We start from the raw sequence: 20,170 nt of genomic DNA on the forward strand, positions 1-20,170 counted from the left end.
GAGGCCAACATCATCCTCATACCAAAGCCTGGCAGAGACACAACAAAAAAAGAGAATTTTAGACCAATATCCCTGATGAACATCGATGCAAAAATTCTCAATAAAATACTGGCAAACTGGATTCAGCAGCACATCAAAAAGCTTATCCACTATGATCAAGTGGGCTTCATCCCTGGGATGCAAGGCTGGTTCAACATTCGCAAATCAATAAACGTAATCCAGCATATAAACAGAACCAAAGACAAGAACCACATGATTATCTCAATAGATGCAGAAAAGGCTTTTGACAAAATTCAACAGCCCTTTATGCTAAAAACGCTCAATAAATTCGGTATTGATGGAACGTACCTCAAAATAATAAGAGCTATTTATGACAAACCCACAGCTAATATCATACTGAATGGGCAAAAACTGGAAAAATTCCCTTTGAAAACTGGCACAAGACAGGGATGCCCTCTCTCACCACTCCTATTCAACATAGTGTTGGAAGTTCTGGCTAGGGCAATCAGGCAAGAGAAAGAAATCAAGGGTATCCAGTTAGGAAAAGAAGAAGTCAAATTGTCCCTGTTTGCAGATGACATGATGGTATATTTAGAAAACCCCATGGTCTCAGCCCAAAATCTCCGTAAGCTGATAAGCAACTTCAGCAAAGTCTCAGGATACAAAATTAATGTGCAAAAATCACAAGCATTCTTATACACCAGTAACAGACAAGCAGAGAGCCAAATCATGAATGAACTTCCATTCACAATTCCTTCAAAGAGAATAAAATACCTAGGAATCCAGCTTACAAGGGATGTAAAGGACCTCTTCAAGGAGAACTACAAACCACTGCTCAGTGAAATCAAAGAGGACACAAACAAATGGAAGAACATACCATGCTCATGGATAGGAAGAATCAATATCGTGAAAATGGCCATACTGCCCAAGGTTATTTATAGATTCAATGCCATCCCCATCAAGCTGCCAATGACTTTCTTCACAGAATTGGAAAAAACTGCTTTAAAGTTCATATGGAACCAAAAAAGAGCCCGCATTGCCAAGACAATCCTAAGTCAAAAGGACAAAGCTGGAGGCGTCACGCTACCTGACTTCAAACTATACTACAAGGCTACAGTAACCAAAACAGCATGGTACTGGTACCACAACAGAGATATAGACCAATGGAACAGAACAGAGTCCTCAGAAATAATTCCACACATCTACAGCCATCTGATCTTTGACAAACCTGAGAGAAACAAGAAATGGGGAAAGGATTCCCTATTTAATAAATGGTGCTGGGAAAATTGGCTAGCCATAAGTAGAAAGCTGAAACTGGATCCTTTCCTTACCCCTTATACGAAAATTAATTCAAGATGGATTAGAGACTTAAATGTTAGACCTAATACCATAAAAACCCTAGAAGAAAATCTAGGTAGTACCATTCAGGACATAGGCATGGGCAAGGACTTCATGTCTAAAACACCAAAAGCAACGGCAGCAAAAGCCAAAATTGACAAATGGGATCTCATTAAACTAAAGAGCTTTTGCACAGCTAAGGAAACTACCATCAGAGTGAACAGGCAACCTACAGAATGGGAGAACATTTTTGCAACCTACTCATCTGACAAAGGGCTAATATCCAGAATCTACAAAGAACTCAAACAAATATACAAGAAAAAAACAAACAACCCCATCAAAAAGTGGGCAAAGGATATGAACAGACATTTCTCAAAAGAAGACGTCCATACAGCCAACAGACACATGAAAAAATGCTCGTCATCACTCGCCATCAGAGAAATGCAAATCAAAACCACAATGAGATACCATCTCACACCAGTTAGAATGGCAATCATTAAGAAGTCAGGAAACAACAGGTGTTGGAGAGGATGTGGAGAAATAGGAACACTTTTACACTGTTGGTGGGATTGTAAACTAGTTCAACCATTATGGAAAACAGTATGGCAATTCCTCAAGAATCTAGAACTAGATGTACCATATGACCCAGCCATCCCACTACTGGGTATATACCCAAAGGATTATAAATTACTCTACTACAAAGACACATGCACACGTATGTTTATTGCGGCACTATTCACAATAGCAAAGACTTGGAATCAACCCAAATGTCCATCTGTGACAGACTGGATTAAGAAAATGTGGCACATATACACCATGGAATACTATGCAGCCATAAAAAAGGATGAGTTTGCGTCCTTTGTAGGGACATGGATGCAGCTGGAAACCATCATTCTTAGCAAACTATCACAAGAAGAGAAAACCAAACACCGCATGTTCTCACTCATAGGTGGGAACTGAACAATGAGATCAGTTGGACTCGGGAAGGGGAACATCACACACTGGGGCCTATCATGGGGAGGGGGGAGGAGGGAGGGATTGCATTGGGGAGTTATACATGATATAAACGTTATGCACATGTACCCTAGAACTTAACGTATAATAAAAAATAAATAAATAAATAAATTTCACTTGAGGGATTAAATAGAAAAAAAGTCAAAAAGTAAAAAGAGCCAATGACTGAAAGGTATATAATCACCTAAGTGGGAAAAACTGATCAGAAAATATTAAAAAGTAAAATGATCCAATGATTAGGAGGTATATAATAACAGAAGTTGGAAAACTGATCAGAAATTATAGAGTGGTAATCAGTAAAAGTCATGGAAATTTAGAACCAAAGCATTTTGTTGGAAGAATTCAATCAGTGTATTTTCCAGACTACTATATCTTCAACAGCTGTAAAATTTTATCACTGGGATCAGGAGAAAATGATAGAAAAGACGTTCCCCCCTTCCCAAATTATAAAATTAAATTAATTTAAATTACATTAAAATGTAGCTTTTTTTGCAGAGGGTCATGTCCATAGCATTCCCTACAAGAAATACAACTTGTATAAGAACTCAAGAGGCCTCCTAGGAGAAATGACCAATGAAATTTGAGACCCACAATTTACCAACCAGAATGCTAAGATCAGTGCTTCAGAATAAGTAAGGGTAACAGGAATTTCCTTATCTTCTGAAGGGCCAGACTGCAGGTGGTAGGCAGATAGGATTTACTAAGTATGTGCCTCTATATTTCTCAGCATAATCTGCAACTAGGACTTAGAGCACAAGGTGATTTGCAGTAGATGTGTTTCTTCCGTCGTTCTCTTATTCTTTCATGGTGACCTCAAAAACCCAGCAGCACCAAATGGCATAACTAAAAAGAAGGAGAAAGGCTACTTTACCCACATCTGATTACATGATAATAAAGGAAATTTCTGTTGTCTAAAGCCATTGAAACATAAGGGTTTATTTGTTACTCAAACCAATGTTGACTAATACAAGAAGGCAGGGAATGCTATCCTCCAATACGAAAGGGTATATTCATTAGTCAATTTAGAATAATACTTCAGCAGCAAGAATCATGAAAATAAATGCAGCCAATTATTACCAAGAGGCCAGTGTTAGCAATAGAGTAAGAGAATACTAGTTGCTGGAGGAAAATAGCTTCAATCAGGGAGACTCTCTGTATCTAAAGCTACCTTAGAGGGAAATCACAATGGAATAAATGAGGAGGAGCCCAACACGGCTCTTGCTGAATCTCCTTGGGACTCTGAATACTGCTTTGTTCTCCAGTTCCCCGAACCCTTCAGTCTGGAGCTCTGTCATAAACTGCTACCAAATTGATTGAGGTCTGTCATATATTCCACTACTTTTTTATAAGACTGATTCTTGGAATTTTTAGACCCCCTTGACAGACACTTTCTGAGCCACTGATCCGCTAGAATAAGATTGATTGGTTTTGAATCCTGGCTTTTCCAAGCTGGATGACCCATTTTTAATTGTTTTATAAAACTAGCTCCTCTCCTCCTTACTTTCTTATCTTTAAAATTTGAATAATAATTATTCTTACCTCAAAGAGTTGACACAAAGATTAAATAAGATTATCATGTAAAGTGCTTAAAACAGTTTGTATAAAACTACAATATTCAGTATGGGTAAGTTCCCTCATTATTAATGTTATTTTTGCTCAGGTGTCCAAAAGGTGCTGAGAGATGGTACCCACCAGAAGCCTTGACATTATTCCTGGACCTCTATTTAGGGTATAGTCTCTGGGATTTAAATTCTGAGCACAAATTAGTATAGAGCTTATTCCTCTTGGGATTGGGAATATGGATTTATGTGTTCTTCCCGTATATGTTCCATTGTTGAAAATTGCAATTTCCTTGGTTTCAAACATAAATTGTTTTTATAACATTTAGTATGAAAGCTGAGAAAGTAGTAGGGTATAGCCAGAGAATGAGGTATTGGAGTTAATATTTTCAGGATTATAGTAGTTTTTTTTTCCTTCAACTTCTTATAAGAAATATTTGTTCTGTTTTCAGTCAGTATAATACCACTGCTTGTTCTTTTCATCAGGGTGGCTTTAGGGAGGCTGGTATTATTCATTCATTTCTTTATTAGAATGCTGGTTATACAGGTGTGTTCACTTTGTGACAATAAATTTATAGACTAGACGTTTATAGACAAGGTGATTTGCAATAGGTGTGTTTCCTGTGTATACAGAATGTTATACTTCATAAGAAAGCTTGAATGGAAGTACAGGCTGGTGTTTTTTCCACTGCAGTGCTGACTTTTCTGCTAGATTGGAAACTTTAAACACATCTACACATTCTTTTATAACTTGTGTTATTACATAAAATAACTGTTATCATGAATGTAGTAACCATAAGGATGCAATTGTTGAGGCGATATATTTAATTTGAATAAAACTTAGATTATCTTAGCTGAAAGTGTAACCATTCTCAAAATATAGCCATTATCTTTTGTTTACTTCTGAATATGTAACAAAAGTGTTTGGTCTTGCATTTAAGGACAATTGCTTATTACTTATAGTTGTCGCCTTATAGACTCAAATTTGCTCACCATTAGGAAAAAATATGATAAAACTGATTGTATAACTTATGTGTTATTATTCTATTTGACATTTAAACTAATTTGGAGACATATCCACCTTTTATATTGTTAATATAAATAAAGTAAATATGTAGCAATTTAAAAGAAAAATCTATTATGTAGTTCATTGCAAAACATCCAAAGTATGTTGTGAACTTTTAAGAAAGACAACATAAAAAACTTATATATGGTACTCTATTATTTGAGTAAAAAATAATGGAAAAGGAGAGAGAATACATATTTATTTTTTCTTAAATATGCTTATAATATATCTGAAAGAAAACATAAGAGAGTAATAAAAATGACTTTTTTTTGGTGGGATGGATGGGAACAGGAGAAACTGGGAACCAGGTAGAAACCAGACACATAACAGTAAATATATTTATGATTCCTAGTTATTGAAAAATATAAATAGACTGCCTACTCCAAATTAAATAAAAAACATACAAGTATATAATAAACCTCTTAAAATATGAATTCTTTAGGTCTGGGGGGAATTTATCCTCAAGACTCATATCAAATCATAGACATACAGAGATGATATACACCTCCTAGAGGAATGACACTGCAAGCAAAGGAATCTAGCCCACTAGGGAGAAAAATTGAGGGGAGGAAGGAGGAATCTAAAAAAGATGCCAGACAGTTTCCAAAAGAGAATCTTGTTGCCTTGTAAAGTAGGTCTTGTTACAATAGCCATGATGGCTGCCAACTTTGAGAAAAAATGAAAGTGTGTAATTTTCACAGACTTTTCCTTCACACTTGGGAGAATATATATTCATTTCTCCCAGAGTTCCAAGGAATAGATTTAGATTTTAAGTTATAGATAACATGAGTCATGACTGAAAAGGCAATGTTTTATTTACTTATTTATTTTTTCTTTTGAGAGAAAGTCTCCCTCTGTCTCTCAGGTTGGAGTGCAGTGACGTGATCTTAGCTCACTGCAACCTTAGCCTCCCAGCTTCAAGGGATTCTCCTGCCTCAGCCTCCCAAGTAGCTGGGATTATAGGTGCATGCCACCACACCCAGCTAATATTTCTATGTTTAATAGAAATACAATATATTACAATATATGTTTAATAGAAATATAAATATATGGATTCATATATTTAAACTAGTTGATTAAAACAGTAGTAATTTATTTTTCTCCAAAAGAGAGAGAGAGAGAGAGAGAGAGAAAGAGAGAGAAGTGATGGGTACCAACCCAGAAAAAGCTTAAATTTTCTGAAACATTTCTAAGCTCTTCTTTTTATTTATCTGCATCTTTCTGCCAAACAAATTTTAAGCAAAATAGCTGTCTTCGTATGTGCCAGCTGCTATGATAAAATACCATAAACTGGTTAGAAACAGAAATTTCTCACAGTTTTGGAGGCTAGAAAGTCCACGACCAAGGCTCCTGCAGATTTGGTGTCTGGTTAAGGCCCGTATTCTCATAGACGGCTCCTTCTTTCTGTGTCCTCACACAGTGGAAGGGGAAGGCAGCTTTCTGGGGCTTGTTTCAGAAGGACATTAACTCCATTCATGAGGGCTTTGGCCTCATGACCTAATCACCTCCAGAAAGGCCTCACCTCCTAATACCAAGATCTTGGGGGTTAAGATTTCAGCTTGTGAATTTTGGAGGGACACAGACATTCAGACCATAGCAATACTGGACTTAAATACTATAGAATTTTCTAATTGCGTTAGGTTTTAACATAGATAGCTCTGCTATGAAACCAAGATTCTTAACATAAAAACGGTCAAAATTTTCTGTGTCTGATATTCACATTTTAAAACATTGTTTGAACATCTCGTTTAAAACTTTACAACATATATGTTGTGTGTAGTGAGTATTTAATTTTGCCTTGTCTATGTAATACTCATATGAAGAAGACAAACATGAAAATAAACTAGTAAATTTTCTCTTCACATAGTGGAAAGTCGATTTGATTAGAAAATATATATATTCAAGTTTAACCTCTTCCAATTGCCATCTATGCAATGACATGGGAGGACAGGGAAATTGATATATTCAGGTTTTGGGTGCCTTTATGGTTAAATGAAGATGATATTATCTAATACACACAGGATAGTTAATGGAATCAAATACTAAAATTGTATAAAACATTTTATAAATTGTAATAATTTATAAAATATTCACTTGCTTATGGTATAGATAAAATAAATCTCTGCAATACTTTACTGGGAATATTTTTCTGCAGAGAAAAATTATAGTAACAATCCATATGAAAATATTGCTTTGCAATAAACACAAATAAAATTCCAACTTTCTAGAAGAACAAGACTTTTGTGTTGAAGTCACTATTATGAGTATCACTATTATATAACTGACAACTAGCAATAATAAGTGGGCTATGGTTGGACCACACTAATTTTTCAGCTTTTTATCTTTTAAATGGATGGGAACCATCCTAGTCATCTGTGTGGTACTGTCATTTGTTCACTGTTTTTAAAAACTATTGACATTAATCTAAGATTAACTTTCCTGAAGTCCTCTTACGTACTACATCAATATTTCACACTAAAAATTAATTAATTTGATAGCTTACTCATTGCTGCCAATGGTTTAATTTTTTAAGCTACTGGGGTCACACACAAAAGAGTGTGGATGTTGCAACATGAGATGGTAGAATGATAGAGAGTTTCAAATTTCTGGACAAGTAGTCATTAGGCCATGTCTATGTACTAATAAACTTCTCATGTAAATCGCGTTCTCTGTCATGTTTTTTTTTTTTCTTAATGTACATCTATAAGTGACAAAATGGTGAATAAATAAACCCACAGATGGTTTTATCTTAATGGCTGTATCATGGGATGCATCGTTAGTTTCAAGTCTGTGCTATACAAGGAACACTGGCTTTACTGCGGGCATCTGGCTGGCAGTTCCTCGGGGGTTTGTCACACACATAATCCAAGCATCCCAGCTGTGTTTTCAGTTCTCTGCTGTATAATTTGGCATCAAAAGATGCTCTTGGGCCAGCCTGATCCCTTAGGCAGTTCTGTGAGCAGCTAGAAGAGAACTTGTACATCCCAAAACTCTGTTATCTGCCGTGACTCCCTTCTTTCATTTAGATTGATTGATTTATCAACAATTTTCTCTTTTTCGTTTTGATTAGTGATATTTAGAATTATTGTAAAACAGAAGAGGCTTCATCTTAACTAAACGTGTTGACATAATGAGATAAAATATATAGTGGAATAATACTTACATAATGAGATCCCTACTCAATTCAATCACAAGCATTGTTTTTTTGTATTTTAGCTCACCAGATTAAAATAGCAGCTAGTGTGCAGTTTTTATCAATGCCTTCCTAATTTACCATACAAAGACAAATCCTCTCAGATTAAATGTCTATAAAGTATGTCTGGGAGAATGCTTAGGTTGAACTCATGAGGTGAATAATGTACTTATGAATCTTCTGTAGCTTCTTGGATGTTGTAGGGACATATAGTAAAAACAGACGACAGAAAAAATATGCCTTTGCAATGTGAGGGAGCATATAAAATATATCAAAATGGAAGAAAGTATAAAGAGGACAGTATCAGATGAAATCAGGTGAAATATGACTTTTGCCTTCTCATACGTGCAGAGTGCTAATTTGATGCTCATGAACTTGTGTATTAGCAAGATTTTCTGTGATAATTTTGAATAGCAAACAACGCGCAAAACTTCAATGGCTTACATCAAAAAGTTTTCATTTCTTATTCACAGGTCTGCAGGATGGCAGAGGCATCTCTTCTCCAGGCCCTGTGTGCATTAGATGTGTTCGATATATCTGGCATTCTGAGATCCAGATGAAGAAACACTGGTTAACAAGGGTATATTTTTCTCATGGCAGAAGGGAATAAATAAGAGACCAAATCAAAACGTGTAAGCATGTATATATATAGCTGCTGTGTGAAAAAAAAAAGTGTGCCGTATCCTATCTCATTCCCTTGGTCAAAACAAATCACATAATCAAGCCAGTATCAATGGGATGGATGCTCATAATCCATAATATAATGGATGTTAGGGTGAGGAGAATGGATATTTGTGGAATAATAATACAGTCTACCCACAATTCGTTTTCTGGACAACAAATATTAACTTCTTTTTCTCTGCCTACAGAATGTATTCACCCCTACTTCAAAGAACACGTCCCCCTCTCCAAAGTTGTACACTTTTACAGCATCAGACTTAAGTCTTAAATCTTGTGATAATCTCTACATCATGTTTTCTCCTCAGTCCCAGCATTCAATCATGGAACACGAAAGGATAATCTTTATAAAGAAGTTTCCTAGTCACCTGTATTTAGCCCCAAAGCCAATACCATGAATTTTAGATTTTCTTTCAAGCAGCGACTTGACTGTCAAATCAATTAAGTGGAGGATTACACTCCTCCCAAAGAAGGTGTGAGGAAAAAGTAAATTTTTTTGAGCAGTAATACAATGTACCTCAAATGATAAGTAGGTTGTAGTTGTGGAATTAAGGGGAAAAAAGTTTCTGTACTTACCCTGAGAAAACTATTACCTTTAAAATGATCTCATTTCCTTTGATAATTTTCTCAATGCCATTCACGGTCCTCTTAGTCCTGGCTCCACATAAAGTTTGCTTTGCTATAAAATTCCTTGCTGAAAATTGCTGGGAAGATCTGGAACCAAATTATATAAATCATTTGAATTGTAGGCCACAGATAGTTATTCTTTTATTACATAGAAGACATAGAAGAGATGATTTTCAATGAAGCAATCACGCAAGATTCAGGATTACATTCAGAATCACAAAATTAGCATTATTAGTTACTTGTTGTGAAATTGTGATTTTTAAATTAAATATTCTTATGTTTCTGTGATTAGTAAGAAGGGGAAAGAGGAATAAAAACCAAAAAGAATGTCAACTATTGAGAGTTATGATTACTTGGATTTTGTTATTTGTGATGCTTGTTGACACCGTATAATATGGTTTCATAATTTTTTATGGAATATTAGAAACAAAGCAAAGGAAATATGAATGCAAAGAAGAACTTAATAGAAAATTTATGTCTAGTGGCATTTCATAAATATAAAGCTTGTTTAAAGAGGATTGTCTGGAGTCCAAAGGTGGGCTAATATATCTCTTAATAGCAGCATTACGTGTTAAAATACCAATGAATAGGTAAAATGTATGACTATGAATCACTAAGCAATCATAGTTATAATGCTTTTGGCATAATTTTTGCCATTATAGACTAAAATTATTTTTATGCTAATGACTTTCTCAAAAGATGATTATAAAAGAAGTAAATATAAACTGCTAGAAATACAAATACTTTTCTATTTTATGATTTTTTTTTCTTTCATTCGTACTTAGATGATTTTCATTTATCCCTGCACAGGTGTTTCAACCTTTATAATGGATTTGATTCAATTCAACCAATATTTATGTAACCCCATCCATGGGCGGAACACCTTAAGGACAAAAGTAGCCTTTTAATTTAGTGATACTATAGTCCACTGGGGAGAATACGGGAATTGTAGCTTGCTTTTGAAGAAACCATCTTACTCATCTTCTAAGTTGAAGAAAGAACTAATCAATGTTATAATAAAGTAGTAGTATTCCAATGAAGATTTTGACAAGGTAAATTTCAGCTCCTTTCCCTGCCAGCCTACAAAAATGCTCAGAGTTTTGGATCCAACGTCATGAAATGACACTGCTCAGAGAGTGTCCTGTGGTAGCCTATTTATTTTATAACCTATTCAGCAGAAATTGTTTCCATGGTTGCCAGCCACTGTGCGTGTGCTAACTCTGTGACTTGGCACAGCAGTGCTTCCATTTGACTTAATTTAAACATGCCTCCTTTCCAACTATCACTTCCATTAAAGCCTCAAGCCTTTCTGAAAATGGGGCTGGACAGAGCATCGAACTGGCCATTCAAATATCCAGGTTGTAGTTCAGGGTTCATGACTGTGTGGCTTGCCTTGCATTGTTTTTTAACCTATTGAAAAGAGTATCTGATACATCTCTTTTCAAGGTTCTTTCACCATTTTTTCATCCACTCTGTATCACTTCCCTTCTTCAGTCTCTACTGTAAAGTGCAAAAGTCATCCAGCTTCAGAGTCTTTTCATCTGTCCTTACTTTTCCCTCTGTTTGCTCCTCAGGGCTTTACCAAAGTGCCTGGTTAGGTGTTCTGAGGATGGCAGAGACTAGTCCTACTGTGCCCTGTGTGGGGTTCTGGATAATGGCTTCCCAAGCCACGGCACAGTAATGGGGATGACTGTCTTGGTGGTCCTGGGTAGTTACCACTGGAGAAACTTGTATATAGTTTTATATAATAAAATGATGGGGAGGGCTAGCCACACTATAACACAGTTCTAGTGATCCTGCCCCAGTTTCACTGGAACACTCCAGGCCTGGTCTATGTGGACATTTAGCTCAGAGAGAAGAGCACTGTTGAATTTGATGTTTGGCAAACTTCCATCAGACACATGCTGTCTTCAACATTTCTACCATTAATTCTTTACTTAGCATTTGTTCAATTTGTTGACTATGCGTTCTAGTATTTACTTAATAATTTTTCTTTAACATGATATAAATTATTCACTATTTTATTGTCTTATTCAAGCAGTAATATTTATAAAATCATTGTTTTCAATGTGCTAATTATACTGATTTCTTAATATATGTAAAATAAATATATAACTATTTGTCTTATTCCATTTGGCTGTTGTAACAAAAATATCGTAATCTGGGTCACTGAACCACAGAAATTTATTTCTTACAGTTCTGGAGGCAGGGAAGTCCAAGATGAAGAGGCTGAAAGATTTAGTGTCTAGTGAGGGCCTCTTCCTCATAAGTGGCACCTTCTGACTGTGTCTCCACATGGTGGAAGGAATGAACAAATGCCTCTTTAACAACGGCACTAATCCCATTCATGAGAAGGGAGCCCCCTGCCCTAATCATCTTCCAAAGTCCCCACCTCTTAATGCCCACAATATTGTGAATTTGGTTTCAACATGTAAGTTTTGCGGGGAGCAAGCATTCAGACCATAGCAGTATTAATTTTTTTAAAATCTATATCTAACCTTAAACCATCTCAGTCACCTTTGGGAAACATTGGTTTAGTCTTGGTGATATTTGACTGTGTGCTGGCTGGAGAATTAGGTATCTGAAGGAGGAAATAATAATGGTTAGTGGAGTCTCCAGTCTTACCAGTTCTGTAGCACAGCAGGATATATTATGTTTTTATGCTTTACATTATTTTAAAAATGTTTTGGACAAATTATAATAGTAAAAATAATTATGGGGTCCATATAATTATATTGGTCCATATAATTTTGGGGCCCACATGATGTTATGAGGTTATATGTATATATATGACCTATCTATCCATATATCTATACACATACAGTGTGGAATGAGTGAATCAAGCTAATTAACATATCAATAACCTTAAATACTTATAATTTATTCCTCCTAAGTGCAACTTTGTACCGTTTGACCCACATCTTCCCATTGCTTCCACTCTCCAGCCTCTGATAACCACTGTTCTGCTTTCTGCTTCTATGAGATGGATTGCTTTAGATTCCACATAGAAGTGAGAACATATGGTTTTTGTCTTTCTGTGCCTGGCTTAATTCACTTATCATAAAGAAAGGTACATTCTTAAGAGGTGGTTTGACATTGTGTTTAAGAACACAGATGCTAGAGCCAGACTGCCTGGGCTGAAATACCAGCTGTCCACCCTTTTGCTGCATGTATGACCTTGGGCAAGGTACTTAACATCCTGGTGCTGCAGTTTCCTTATCTTTAAAACTGGGGACAGCTGTAATGTCATAAAACATTCGTGAGGATGAAATGAGTTATTATATTAAATCTTTCAAAACAGCACTGGATACATGGTAACCATTAATTGCCCTTATTATTGTTATAATTATTCTCCTACGAGCAAGAAGGCCAAATTAAGTCCCAGGGTTTTCGATAACATTATCCAGTGTGAAGACCTAAGTTTAGCTTTAACAGTTCAGCTTTCATTTTACTAAAACACCAGAGCCTTTTTTAAAAAAATAAGATCATTTGGACTTAGTTCATAATGGTTAGGCTGCTGCTGGTAAGACTTTATGCATTCCCTTTTCTTCTCCTCTAAAGAGCCAATGAAAAGATTTCATATTTGAAATTTTCTCATTTATTACTTTACAGTGTGACTTACAACAATAAATATAATCAAGGTTTAAAAGTTTAAACCAATAAAATACTGTCTATATTCCAACCATAACTTTTTAAAACATACAATGCAGAATGCATAATATTTTAATTTTTTGGTGACACATTGAAGAATGATATTCCAGATTATATTATTCACACAATGAACCAATAGAGCATTAACTTGTTAAAATGCTGGAATAAAGAAAGAAATTTACCATGTCCAAGGCTTCTTGGTTAATTGTGCACATTAATATAAGTGCAATAAAACAAATTATACCTTATTATTTTAACCTTAAAGACAAGAAATACTACTTGGTGTGAAAACAAATACGTTTTCTCGTTTGAACGCTCTACTTTTACCCTGTGACTGCCATCACAGTTCCCTCTGTGAGTGGAAAGCGATGTTTGCCAGATGAATGTAGCCTATTCCCCACAGAGCGTTACTTGCTGAGGCAGGAACTCTCTTGGAAGGTTATTGGGTGACTTCCTTAGGTGTGCAGGAAATGGAAGCAGAGTGTGGACTATTTTCTTGTCCTCTACTGGTCCTGAAGCCTCAAAATGGCACAGCTGGTGTTTAAGCCAGAAAGAAACACCTGTTTCTCTCTGGTACATGTTTTTTTGCCTGCCTTTTCCGTCCTCTTGAAAGCTTTCATTATGCATATTTTGAGTGTATGCTAAGATCTCTTATGGGTAACTCATGAAAGAAGTGGTTCTTTGTAACACTTACGCAGTATCTGGTGTAAAAGAGGATAATGCAACTAAATGGGGATGCAGTCAACAGTCCACTCCTTTACCTTTAATTAGGAGAAGTGGTCCCATATGGCTGCCGATGTATAGGCACAAAGTGAGTTATCTACACATGTCACTGGAAAATAAGAAGGGGGTAGAACAGGCCGGGCGCGGTGGCTTACGCCTGTAATCCCAGCACTTTGGGAGGCCGAGGCGGGAGGATCACAAGGTCAGGAGATCGAGACCATCCTGGCTAACACGGCAAAACCCCATCTCTACTAAAAATACAAAAAATTAGTCGGGCTCAGTGGTGGGAGCCTGTGGTCCCAGCTACTCTGGAGGCTGAGGCAGGAGAATGGCGGGAACCCGGGAGGCGGAGCTTGCAGTGAGCCGAGATTGCGCCACTGCACTCCAGCCTAGGTGACAGAGCGAGACTCTGCCTCAAAACAAACAAACAAACAAACAAAAAAAAAAAAAACGAGGTAGAACAAAACTTCTGCAGTGAAGGCTCTGCAAAGAAACTTTATTAAATAAAATAGACAACTTTGGTGTTGAGTTGGAAAATGATGTACTAGACATCGTGCTTGTTCTGGGTGAACTTACCTTCTTGTTGAGAAGGCAAAATAAGTACATGTGAGCAGCTAAGTAATTTGAAAAATTAAATAGTATGAACAGTTCCAGAAGGCAGATTTTATTCAAGTACTAAATGAATAAGTTTTATCCATCTGGAAAAGGAAAGAAAGAAAGTGGCCTGATGTAGCTTATTTGAGAAAAGAAGAGACGATTTTAGGAGAGTAATAACATAAGAGCCAGGCATTGCAAAGGCGGAGAGAATTATAGAGGCGCCCAGTGGGGTAAGAAAACATAAGACAGTCACTCGGTGATGCTGGCTGATTTATGAAAGCAAGATGCAGACATGAAGTACAAAAGATAAAGAAGGTCAGAATTTGAAGGGCCACAAATGAGGGACAAAGAAGTCCAACATTTGTTCTGTAGTCCAGAGTGTAATTAAAAGCTTTAGAGCAGAAGAATATGTAAAAACCTGCACATGTTTTTTTAATAGGACCTTCTGATGGTCTCATCAAGCATTTTTTTCTAATTTTGCACTAGATTTGCCGCAAGTATATTCATATTAACATTGGAAGAAAAATTTTAAAAATTAGAATACTGAATATATGATAAATTTATATTTTAGACAAAACAATGTGTTGATTATGAAGATTGTCTGTACTGGGCTGGAGGAGACTAAACCTAAACCCCAGTTAACCCTTTTGATTGGCTACAGGCATATCTGCAATGAAGTAATTCCTGTTATTGTCTATAAAATTTAAGGGTTATTTTGTTATAAAAGAGTTAAGAAGTAGTAGTCACCAAGGATAATATGAGCATATAATTTCTTATAAAATAGAAGAATCTGTCACACATGCAGCCAACTGAATGCATTCCACTTATAATAAATCACGTGTTCCAAACAGGTTTTCTACTAAAACTTATTGAAAATAGCATTTGGTTGCTATGACAACCTAGAACAGCAATTGGAAACCAGAACACTAAAGGTGAGAGAGAAAAGACAGACAAATATTTAGCTAAATTGTATTCCTTTTTAATTCTTATAAATCCAGGGAGGAATGGAAACTCTTACCATGTTCAAAAATGAATAGTTTTCTACCTTCACGTCATATAGATTTAGAATGTCCAATGTATTTACATCTGTTGGTTATTAAGATGAATCAATTGTCCTCCATTCTTTTTTTTTTTTTTTTTTTTTTGGAATCTCAGAAGTCTTTTCATCTATGAACTTTGCATTAGTACATTCTCATGCTGCTATAAAGAACTGCCCAGGACTGGGTAATTTATAAGCGAAAGAGGTTTATTGATTCACAGCTCCATATGGCTGGGAAGGCCTCAGGAAACTTACAATCATGGCAAAAGGAGAAACACACATGTGCTTTTACACAGGGCAGCAGAAAGAGAAGCATGAAAGCCGAGTGAAGTGGGAAGCCCCTTATAAAATCATTAGAACTTGTGAGAACTTACTTACTATCATGAACTATCATGAGACTAGCGTGGGGGAAAACCACCTCCACGATTCAATTATCTCCCACAAGGTCCTTTCCACAACATATGGGGATTATGGGAACTACAATTCAAGATGAGACTTGGGTAGGGACACAGCCAAACCACGTCTATCAAGCTTTGATTACTTTTTCTAGCTTTTGAGCATTTAGACCCTTAGCTCAGGATAGTATAGCTATTTATTGATTGAAACTGTGACTTTCAAAGTGTGTTTTATGAATCCTAAGAGTTTCACAAAATATCTCTAAGGTTTCTTTGGAAGGAAGTCTGATTATATAGCCACTGGACTTCAGTGTTTTCTGTGTCTTTTAGGTTTTGAGACCTCAGTACCACACTAGAAATTATAATGGTGCAGCTCAGAAAGTGAGCAGGCAGTTTCATAATTCAAAAAATTTTGTGCAATTTGATTAAAAATTTGTAAAATATTTTAAATCCCAACAATTTTGACATGAATTTCAGATAACCACTTGAACAATAAATGACAGAGTTTCTACTTCTTTTCATTAAGACATCCTCAATGAAAATGTACTTATATTAACATTCAGATAGATAAAATTTTATTTCGCATTGTAATTTGTGGTCTTTTTAAAAATCTTAAAAGTACCATATGACCCAGCCATCCCACTACTGGGTATATACCCAAAGGATTATAAATTACTCTACTACAAAGACACATGCACACGTATGTTTATTGCGGCACTATTCACAATAGCAAAGACTTGGAATCAACCCAAATGTCCATCTGTGACAGACTGGATTAAGAAAATGTGGCACATATACACCATGGAATACTATGCAGCCATCAAAAAGGATGAGTTTGCGTCCTTTGTAGGGACATGGATGCAGCTGGAAACCATCATTCTTAGCAAACTATCACAAGAAGAGAAAACCAAACACCGCATGTTCTCACTCATAGGTGGGAACTGAACAATGAGATCACTTGGACTCGGGAAGGGGAACATCACACACCGGGACCTATCATGGGGAGGGGGGAGGAGGGAGGGATTGCGTTGGGGAGTTATACATGATATAAACGTTATGCACATGTACCCTAGAACTTAAAGTATAATAATAATAATAATAATAATAAATCTTAAAAGTCAAAAGATCAATTATTGACTTCCTAGTATGTAAGACACTGTTAGGCATTGAGGATACAGAATATTTTACAGTATAGTATTTTTCCTGTAGGAGACTGGTGTGTCCACATAAGGAGGCATAATTTATACAGCTAACTATTAGAGAAGAAATATGCTGTGAATTTTAAAAATCAGAGCAAGAAAATAATTATTTTTGTGGAAATTAAAAAATAAGCTTCATGTAGGATGTGAAAATCAACCACATGTTAAATATCAGGGTATGAACTGCACTGTTCTGGGCAAATTAGTACTTTGTCAGGCAACACAAGATGTGTGGTTGCCATATTCTTGGAAGATGTTACTGGTGGGAGCATGTAGCAGTGTGGAAGTAGAAAAGCAAAATTTAGACTATCTATCTAGGAATATATATCTGAATTTTGCATTTATCTCCACTCTCTCTCAGAAAAAACTACGTATAGCTAAAGTAAGGGCTGCTCAGTGACTTCTGCAGAATAGGAAGGAAACATTAACCTAAGATTCTAGAATGCAAGGTACATGGATTACTCTTGAAAACCTCCCCTTTGCAAGCCTGACATCCTTGAGTGTTAGCAAAGGAAAGGAAAGTATTGGAGGCCTTTTCAGAATTGCCAAAGCCTTCTTTCATCTCCTTCACAGGAGTAAGGACGTGTGGAAGAAAGTAGAATATTCTTCCTGTGTTGGTTGTAGTTCTTATTATACATCCCTCTTCTCTCCCACCCTTGTCACTCTAGAGAGTAGAAAAGGAAAGGGGAAAAATCTCTAAAACCTGGATGCAGGTGAAGATTAAAAAACATTAATTCAGAGATTCAGTTTTGGATAAATATTTACCAAATACATAGCAAGTATTCTCCATCTACTGTTTGTTAATTAAAATTAACCCAAATTTCCCACCTACTGTTTATTTATTGAATAAACATAAAAATTTCCCACATACTGTTTATTTACAGTAGGTGGAGAATAAAACCACCTACTGGTGGAGAATAAACTAGCTCAGAGCTTACAACCTAGTAGAGACGGACGAACATTAAGTAAGTACGCCCACAGTTTTAACAGAATAAGTACAATACGTGCTCAATGAATGTTTGTTAAATTGTAGATGCAGTCATAGAAAAAACTGGGGGAGGATAAGCAGAGGTGGACTGAGATTATTAGGGAAAGCCTTTCTGCAGATTGAGGCAAGGACAGAAAGACAGTATCTTCACTTCCTTGATGATTGTCCCAAAGCTTCTCAGCACTCTGAACTATTAACTTGGGCTAGAGAAAACCAATACAGAGTCTGGAATAGACGCCAGAGTTCTAGTGGTCCTTAACATGTTGGAATAAACCATGTAGACTGATGTGCATATTAGTCCATTTTCATGCTGCTGATAAAGACATACCCGAGACTGGGAAGAAAAAGAGGTTTCATTGGACTTACGGTTCCACAAGGCTGGGGATGCCTCAGAATCATGGCGGGAGGTGAATGGCACTTCTTACATGGTGGTGGCAAGAGATAATGAGAAAGATGCAAAACAGGAAACCCCTGATAAAACCATCAAATCTCGTGAGACTCATTCACTACCATGAGAACAGTATGGGGAAACTGCTCCCGTGATTCAAGTTCTCTCCCAGTGGGTCCCTCCCATAACGTGGGAATTATGGGAGTACAATTCAAGATGAGATTTCGGTGGGGACACAGAACCAAACCATACCAATGTGATTATGTGAAAGTTCAGGGAGGGATTGATGTGGATGGGTGGTGGAATTGATTAGAGTATTAAGACTGTAGGTCTAGTTTCATCCTCCATTTTATTCCCAATAAGTAATATTTTTTCCAGAAGTCTTTATAGTAACAAGTAAATGAGTCTCAGCACAGATGGGCCTGAGTCCACTATGATTATTCTAGTCTTGTAAGAAGAACTATATATATATAATTGTCATGTTATTCAACATCATAAGTATTTAAACAACAAAAACATTATTTCTGATTTTTTAGTGCCAGATTAAATGACTCTTACCTATTTGAGAAGACAGGAGGTACATGACTAAGGTATTCATGATGACTTCATAGTTCTCTGATGTTCTTTAACACTTCAAAATTAAGGCTACCTTATGAATTTTTGTGTCCATTCTTTGGAGAGAAATATTATAGCATCAATTTCTTACTGTAACACACTCAGTTAATTTTTTTTTTTCTGTTGTGAAGGATCAAGTGATAGAACTTTTGTTATGTTTTTCCCTTTCTGTTCAGGTTTATTTTATAGGAGTTTCTTTGGAATGTAGTATATTTATACCTTATTGCAGACAAATAATAACTTTTCCTTTTAGAAAGGTAATCTAGAGGATAAAGGAACTTTTATGGGTGCTGATAGCTATGACTTATCTGACAGAGTATTCCTTATTATTTCCAAAATTTCCATATTGCTGTCCTGCATTATACACAGGCATTTGTCATGTGAGCTATTTATGCTTAGAAACAATGTATGAAAGAGCAGCAGAGTGACAGATGTACCTCCAGAAGGATATTTAATTGATTTTTTTAATAAACCTTTGTTTTCTTCCCTCAAATTCCCTCTAACTTTGTATGTCATCTCACATAATACAGCTTATTACTATTATGGCTGGCTTTGGCACCATTGTTTCCTAGTCATTTGATATATTTGGAGAAACATTTAATATTTATGAATGCCACAAAGGAATATTTTACATTTTTTAGGTCTTTAGCTATTCCTTTCCTTTGTACTCTTTCCCTTTTAGTAAAATGAAACACTTTTATAGAAAATATCTTGCTTTGTCAAATAGTCATTTACAGTTTTATGGTCTCTTAGTTGGATTATCTTTTACTCAACTTGGCCCTCAAATTTATTTTGCTTTATTTGGATTTTTCATTTTTGTGGCATCTGTGATATGTTGATTTATTACTCAAAGGACCATAGAAAATTTTCAGGACTCCCATTTTCTGGATAATTTGGAAATTAAATGAGGATACAGTCACTTGTTATAAATCAAACCATTGTCATTTTTATAGGAAAAAATAGAAGAGAACGAGAGAGGGAGAGAGGAAGGGAAGAAAATAAAAAGAGATGGAAGATGTTAAGTTTTTTTACTTTAGTGAAATAAATTGTAAAGCTGAAAAGGACTGTAGAAATTATCTAGCATAGCGATTTCCAACTTC

The 20,170-nt window shown here is 36.0% G+C and overlaps 1 protein-coding gene across 2 annotated transcripts in view; it reads left to right on the forward strand.

Moving 5' to 3' along the window:
* The window catches only part of CHODL (chondrolectin), a 262,943-nt gene that overhangs the window by 216,043 nt on the left and 26,730 nt on the right, over positions 1–20,170 (forward strand). Inside the window, exon 3 of one of the 2 annotated variants that reach the window (XM_033232197.1) lies at positions 4,013–4,081. The exons of the other annotated variant lie outside the window; for it this stretch is intronic. The gene's annotated coding sequence lies outside the window, so the exon portion shown is untranslated. The remainder of the gene's footprint in view (positions 1–4,012; positions 4,082–20,170) is intronic. 2 annotated transcript variants of the gene reach the window in all.

The sequence above is a fragment of the Trachypithecus francoisi genome, unplaced genomic scaffold (genome assembly GCF_009764315.1).
Source record: "Trachypithecus francoisi isolate TF-2019V2 unplaced genomic scaffold, Tfra_2.0 Lachesis_group14, whole genome shotgun sequence".
Lineage (NCBI taxonomy): Eukaryota > Metazoa > Chordata > Mammalia > Primates > Cercopithecidae > Trachypithecus > Trachypithecus francoisi.